General features: G+C 47.1%; 1 protein-coding gene across 2 annotated transcripts in view; it reads left to right on the forward strand.

The window, feature by feature from the left end:
* Window positions 1-2789: 2789 nt before the first annotated feature.
* The window catches only part of Lims2 (LIM zinc finger domain containing 2), a 37272-nt gene continuing 32581 nt past the window's right edge, over window positions 2790-7480 (forward strand). Inside the window, exon 1 of one of the 2 annotated variants that reach the window (XM_013349556.2) lies at window positions 2790-2922. The gene's annotated coding sequence lies outside the window, so the exon portion shown is untranslated. Of the gene's footprint in view, window positions 2923-3696; window positions 3874-7480 lie in introns of those variants that run through there. The other variant, XM_013349555.1, reaches the window with a different exon arrangement.

Consider the following 7480-nt stretch of genomic DNA (forward strand, 5'->3'; position numbering starts at 1 on the left):
TGAAGAAATTTATCGACAACAGGGTAAGTGAGTTTATCAGGATAGTGGGGGAAAGCAGACAAAACCAGAATTTCCTTCTTCCATGTCCTATGATCTGGGCTGCCACCAGAAGGTACCACCTACGTTTACGGCAGGCTTCCCTGCCTCAAATAATCTGATTGAGAAAAATCCCTCACAGGCGTGCCCAGCAGCTTGCCTTTCAGTTGATTCCAGATTTAGTCAAGTTTAACCATGATACGCAGAGATCCACAGTCTCTGACCAAACATTCCCTGAACAATAAGCCACTCCAATGCCAAAGATCTTTAAGGAAACCAGACTTTAAAACAAATCACATGTATCCCCGGGGAGCTGGAAGACCACATGCATGGCCAGGGCAACATTCTGAGAAATGGTCAAAATGAGGAAGTCTGGTATTTGTCTGCAATTGAGTATAAAGGAAACAACAAAATAGAACAAAACAATAGGAGTAGCAGCATTTGAGCTATATGTGGATCAGTAGTATAGGGTAAAAAAACAAAACAAAAACAATTTTTAAAAAGTTCTCATACACCACACACACAAAACAAAACAGCAACAACAAAACCCCCCTTACTTTGGGGGCTTGGGAGATGTCTTGGTCAGTAGAATGCATGCCTTGTGATCATGAAGACATGAGTTTGATCCCCAAAACTCATGAGAGAAAAGAAAAAAAAAAGTTGGGCATGGTGCTGTGCACTTACAACCCCAGTACCAACGAGACAGAGGTAGGCAGGTCCCCGGGGTTTGCTGGCCAGCCAGCCTACAGTGCTTGGTGAGCTACAGGCCAGCGAGAGACTCTTCTTCGAAACAAAACAAAAATAGAGGTAGGTGGCTCCTGAGGAACAAGAGCAGAGGTTGTCCTCTGGTCTCCACGTGCACACATATGCTCACGAGTGCACACACACACAACTGCCCAAATGTACAAGAGGCTTACGTACAATTTTTGGCTAATAAATAGCTTAAACTGACTATGAGTGAACTGTGTAGCTGGGCTAACATGAACACAACATGGCCTTCAGAGGCTGTCCCCTTTAGAAGAAACAGCCTTCAATCGGTAACCACATACACAAGTGACAAAACAAATCCCTGCCACCAGTTGCCGCTGGGATCAGGGCTTTAGGGTTGTTATGATAGCTAGAAAATGTCCAGCTGGGCATGGTGGTTCCCTCCTGTCATTTCAGCACTGGAGAGGCTGAAGCAGGAGATTCCTGGAGATTGTGGCCAACCTGAAATATACAGCGAATCTCAGGTCAGTGTAGGCTAGAGTAAGACCTTGTCTCAAACGCCAGTTCCCACCTACAGCTCTACTTCCAGGGGATTAGACGCTTCTGAGCTCCAAAGGCTCCACATGCTCATGGTGCTTACACATGCACTCAGACACGCAAACACATAAAATAAACAATAAAGCCGCAAATACAAATTGCCTTTTAAAGGACCTAGACGTTGAGACTTACTAAAGTCCTTTCCACTTATACCAATTCAGTTCAGGAGGAGAAGTGCTGCACACAATTTCTCTGAAGCCCCAGTTTGTGAAGTGCACAGTAAACTCAGGTGTCCAGCCCAGGAACAGGGAACTTTCCAAAATGTTTAAAACAACTTGCTTTTGACACAGGTTTACTGGGCAGCCTTTCCGAAAGGAGCTGTAGGATCGGGGAACTCAGATGAGAACCTAGAGGGTGACAAACGTCTGTAATCACCGCGGAGAGGCTATGATATTACAAACACTAAACTATCACTTGGGCCAGGGATGCGGCTTAGTTGGTAGAGTGCTTGCCCACTGTGAATAGTGCCTGGGTTCCCGCCCCAGCTAAGGATAACAGAGTTGGTGGTGCACAGCTGTAATCCCAACACTAGGGACATGGAGGCAGGAGAAAGTCAGAGTCGTCTTTGGCTGCATGGTCAGTAGCCAAGTGCTTTGAACTCAAGGCCAGCTTGGGCGAAAGGAGACTGTTCCAAAAAACAAAGCCAAAGGGGCTGCAGAGGTGACTCAGTGATTAAGAGCAATTGCTGCTCTCGCGGAGAACCTGAATTCAGTTCCCAGCACCCACATCTAAACTCTAACTCTGGAGAGCCTGGTGCCCTGTTCTGGCATCAGAAGACACCAGGCACACCCATAGCGTACATATATGCATGCAGGCAAAAGACTCATATACAAAATGTAACATTTAAAACAAAACCAGGAGACAACACAAGCCGGTGAACACCGAGTCCGCACGTAAGCAGGTGGCCAGCAGCTGCCTGGGTGGAGACACTGGAGGTGACTGTTATTCTTCCTAGCCATACACATTTTCCAGCAGAGTGAGAGTTTCATAGCAGAAAGCTATCAAAGAAAACAAGTACGATAAAATAAGTGGTCCAGAGACTTTCCAGGGAAGCAATATTTATCAGGAGATATCTTGGTTAAAAAAAAAAAGCATTTACCAAGCTTAGTAAATGAGGTTGAGGGCACATGTTCATTTCCCTAGGCACAATGGGCTCCGTTTTCTTGGCCATCTGCCCTGTGGACATTGCCTTACTAAAGGCTCATGACCTCTTTACCCCAAGAAAAATTCACGTTGACAGCTGTCCCTCCCAGCCCCTCTGAAGTCAGAGGGCGGCTCTCACTGCTTTTCTCCTGTCATTCTGGATCTCTCAGGAGGCAGGCTTTTCCTTCCTAAACTTTTTCTGTCCTAGCTTGTCCTTGGCCGACCCCAAAGTGCTTCCGGCCACACCTTCTAGGCTTGGCCCTCAGGCCAAGTCTCCTGCCTAGCAGAGGTGAGAGTGGAGCGCCTGGGAGCTGCGGTAGTGGGACGCTTGGTTACCGCCTAGTCTTTCCAACAAGCTGGGTAGCCCCCAGAGGAGCTTCTGGAAGCCCTCGGGGAAGGAGGGCCCCAGGGAGGCAGAACATCATCTCAGTTACCAAGGTAAAGAAATGAAGCTGTGATGTGTGAGTTCTAGACTTGGGAGGGTTGTTCTACTAACCAACTGTGTCTTCTGCCCCAACCCTGAATCTCCCTGCCACCTTTTAGGTTTTAAGTGTTTGTGCTCATGCTACTAGGTAGGGAAGGGGACAGCCCTGGGCCTCCTGCCCTTCTAGGCCTGGCCAGTGTGGTCGTTCACCTTGGTTGCACAATGAGCCTTCTCTGGAGGCACATCGGGTTTGGGGGATGGTAGCATGGGCTGCTGACCATTTTGGGAATGAGGTTGGGGAAGCTCTGATGGAAGGTTGCCCATCAGGGTTGGTTGTCACAATGGGAAAGAAGAAGCGAAATGTATTTTGTTTTTTGTTTTTTTGTTTTTTTGGGTTTTTTTTTTTTTTTTTGGTTTTTTTGAGACAGGGTTTCTCTGTGGCTTTGGAGCCTGTCCTGGAACTAGCTCTGTAGACCAGGCTGGTCTCGAACTCACAGAGATCCTCCTGCCTCTGCCTCCCGAGTGCTGGGATTAAAGGCGTGCGCCACCATCGCCCGGCTGCGAAATGTATTTTGATTTGTAGGTGGTATGGTCTCAGAGTGGCTGTGGCCCTGCAGGGGTAAACTGGCATTGGTTTTATTCCCTTTGTGCTAGAGATGGAGCCCAGGGCCTTGTGTATGCTGGGCAAAAGCTTTGCCACTCAGCCACACCCCCAGCCCTACAGTGGCTTCCAATTGGGCGGCCAAACCTGAAATGGTCTGAGATGCAGATATGTGGTGCTCCTGAATACGAAGGGCCATTTGCAAGGGCTTTTGCTGACCGGCATCCCTCCCAGTCCAGAGGTGCAGATGGCACTTTCCTCCTCAGAGTTTTGGGAAGTTGTGAAGTTCCTTGGTCCAGCTCTAGTCTGAGACTAGAGAACAATGAGACTTTAAAGACACAAGGAGGATCGCGGACACGGCAAGGTCAGTAAAGTTCATGCTTTGCGGGCAGGAGGGCTTGAGTTTCATCCCCAGGACTTATGAAAAACCGAGGCACTGTGTGATTCCAGGGCTGGGGAAGCAGAGACAGTAAGATCCTTGGGTCTAAAAAAAGTCTCGGATGGCTCCAGAGCTTGTCCTCTGGCTTCCACATGTATGTGTATACACGCACACACACACACACACACACACACACACACACACACACACACACGGAAAGGGAGCAAGAAAGAGTGATAGGGAACAAATCCGTACAAAGTACAATGATATGTATAAACTTATTTCGTGTGCTAACTCAAACAATAAGAAAAAGTATCTGTTCTGCTTGGCGTGAACATCTATCTACCAGTTGTATTAAGCTTCATCCAACATGAATCTCAGAGATAGAAACTGAACTGACAAAAGTTCTACGTGAAACCGCATCCATTCCCCTTTAGGAATATGCCACCTCACGGTGATTTCCCCGAGTCTACTTTATGAGCCCGCAGATCTCATCAACCTTCTTAGGCTGGGAGGCAGCTCAGTCAGTTCAACGCTCGATCTGCAAGTATGAGGTTCTGAGTTTGATCCTAAAACCCTCGTTTTGTTCTGCTTTTAAAAACAAACAACAACAAAATCCTCCCAAAACTGTAGTGGCACATAGCTTGTAATCTCAGAGCTAAGGAGGCGGAGGCAGAGGCAGGTGGATCCCTGGGATTCACAGGCCTGCCAGTCTAGCTTCCTTGGAGAGTTCCGGGTCAGTGAGAGACCTGTCTCAAACAATAAGAGGGAGAGTGATTGTGACCAGGACTACTACACATTAAGCTATGACTACTGTATGCAATGCACACAGGTGCACATACATCATCAGGAAATGCATTGACATACACACGTGCTGTTGTGTCTTAGATTTTCCTTGGAAAGATGCAACACCTAATGATTGGGCACCAAAGGAGGGAGCTCGTGGCAAACCAAAGCAACAGCTAGACCAATGTCTGCCTTGCTGAACCAATGGCTTTTATTGGGCTAGAAGTGATGAAGTTCCTTACATGGAGTAGGGATGACCCAAAGGCAGATGCATCACCCAAAACCCACCCCAGCTCCAGCCCAAGAGCTCTCTGGGAAACCTGCAGGCAGTCCAGAAATTCTCTTCTCTGGGAGGGGGCTGTTGTTCACCCAGACGTGTGACATTCTTGTTTACCTCCTGAGGCTCATGAGTCCACGCCATCCCGGAGCGAGACTACCAGACAACACTAGGTCATGCACAAACCTACCCTTTGGCTTTCAACAGTTAATATTTGACTACAAAACCATTCCTAGGACTGCGACCTGAGCAGGGCATTCTATAAAGAATGCAACTAAAACAGGATTCATTTAAGTGAGATAAAGAGTTTAGGGACATTTTCTGTTATAAAACCAACCAGTCCTTTGGCATGAGGTGTCTTATGTCCTTCTAGATAAGATGAAATGGGACCTCAGCAAAACACCCCACTTTGTCCCCCAAACCAGGAGAAACTGAAGCAAAGTAAGTCACACCATTAAATCACCAGAGGATCATATTCACATTGGAAATCCGCCGATTTTATCTCCCAAGTCAGTTATCAGCTTAAACAGTTGGAACAGGACTGAATGTCAGCTAGGCACTTGGAAGGATGTGACTGGTACTTTTTAAAAGTATGCCACCACTTTTTTTTTTTCTGGGGTGGGGGACAGGGTCTAACTATGTAGCCTTAGTTCACCTAGAACTCACTGTGTAGATCACTGTTGTAGAAAGAAACAAATAAAGAATTGCCATATATGACAAAGTAATAAAAGACAAGGTTTATTCAGGATATAAATGACTGACTAGGCCCCAGCAATACGGGTTTAGGTTACTCCACCGTGGCTTGGTTTTACTCTCTGATGTCTTGAGAGGAAAATGGGAGGGGACTGTTGGTACCATGTACCGGCTGCCCCGGTGTCTGGGTTCTTCCTGGAGGGAACAAAGAATTGAATGCCCACTGACAAAAAAAATAAAGACTCAGAAGGAGTAAAAAATGGATATTTATTGAAGCAGAAAACACACTGTCAGGAAGGGCAGGCTTCCAGAGCCAAGTGGTCTCTGAGCTGGTCCCTAGACCATTTCTTCCTTTGAGTCTCTCCCCACATTTCTTTTTTTTTTTTTTTTTTTTTGGTTTTTCGAGACAGGGTTTCTCTGTGGCTTTGGAGCCTGTCCTGGAACTAGCTCTTGTAGACCAGGCTGGTCTCGAACTCACAGAGATTCGCCTGCCTCTGCCTCCCGAGTGCTGGGATTACAGGCGTGCGCCACCACCGCCCGGCTCTTTCCCCACATTTCATTCCCTCAGCCCCCACAGAAAATACCATCAAACGATGGCGTTATTGACTGAAGTAATCAGACAACCACATGGTGTTACCCAGTGAATTGCTTCGGTTTGATAGATGGCCCGGGTTAATGGATGTTGGTTAGTTACTTTCCAGATGCTATGAGATTGTCTCCTTCCCACGTAGGAAGGTTCTATCCTTCTTCCTACCTCTATCCTCACTGCCTACCCCTTTTCTGACTCCTCACAGAAACCAGTCATAGCCTGGAGTCAGGGGAGAGAGCTTAGGTAGGCCAGCCATCAGGGAGCTGGTACATCCCATACTGCTGTCTATAACAGGTGTCCACACACCCTCCTGTCTGCCGGGAAAGGCACGTGGCCTACTCTGCAGGTCCTACCCATTGTGACGTATGGACTAGTTACTTGTTTCATGGTAGAGACAAAATATCTGGCAAACAAATTTATTGAGCTCACAGTCCCAGTAAATACAGCCCCTCACGGCAGGACAGACACAGCAGCAGCAGTAGCAGCAGCAGGTGGCTGCTGGTCGCATCTGATCCACATTCAGGAAGCAGGTAAAAGCTTATACTCAGCCACTTTACTATCATAATTATTATTAGTTATAAAAAGTTACTGCATTTATTCATTTGCATGTATGTTTATTAGTCAGAGTTCCTGGAACAATGGGACATAATAAATCTGTATTAAAAGGGTTTTATTGGAGTGGCTTATAGACTGTTGTTCAGCTGGTTCCGCTATGGCTGTCTCCTGACTTCGGTAGTTATTTAGTCCATGAGGCTGAACGTCTCAGTTGGCCTTCAGACTGTGTTGGCGTCCTGAAGAAACAGGTCCTAATGCCCGAAAGGAACAACTCAGCAGCAGGACTGATGAACTTGCCATCCAGAAGGAGGGCAAACAGGCAAAAAGCAAGGTTCCTTCTTGCTTTTCTTTATATGTATTCTGACAATGGAAGATGTGGCCCAGATTTAAGGTGGGTCTTCAGATCTTTAAAAATAAATCCAGATTAAGGGTGAGCCTTCCTACTCAAAGGATCTAGTCAAGAAAACTCTTCACTGTAGAGTCCAGAGAGTTAGGTTTTAGTTGATTCTGGGGCCAAGTTGGCAGCCAAGGTTAGCCTTACAGCATGTGCATGTGTCTGCATGTGCACATGCCGTGGCTCCCAGTATATACATGTGTCTGGGTGTGCACATGCCATGGCTCCCAGTATGTGCACGTGTTTGGGTGTGCACATGTCTGGGTGTGCACGTGCCATGGCTCCCAGTATGTGCACA

Source organism: Microtus ochrogaster, chromosome 18, assembly GCF_000317375.1.
Source record: "Microtus ochrogaster isolate Prairie Vole_2 chromosome 18, MicOch1.0, whole genome shotgun sequence".
NCBI lineage: Eukaryota > Metazoa > Chordata > Mammalia > Rodentia > Cricetidae > Microtus > Microtus ochrogaster.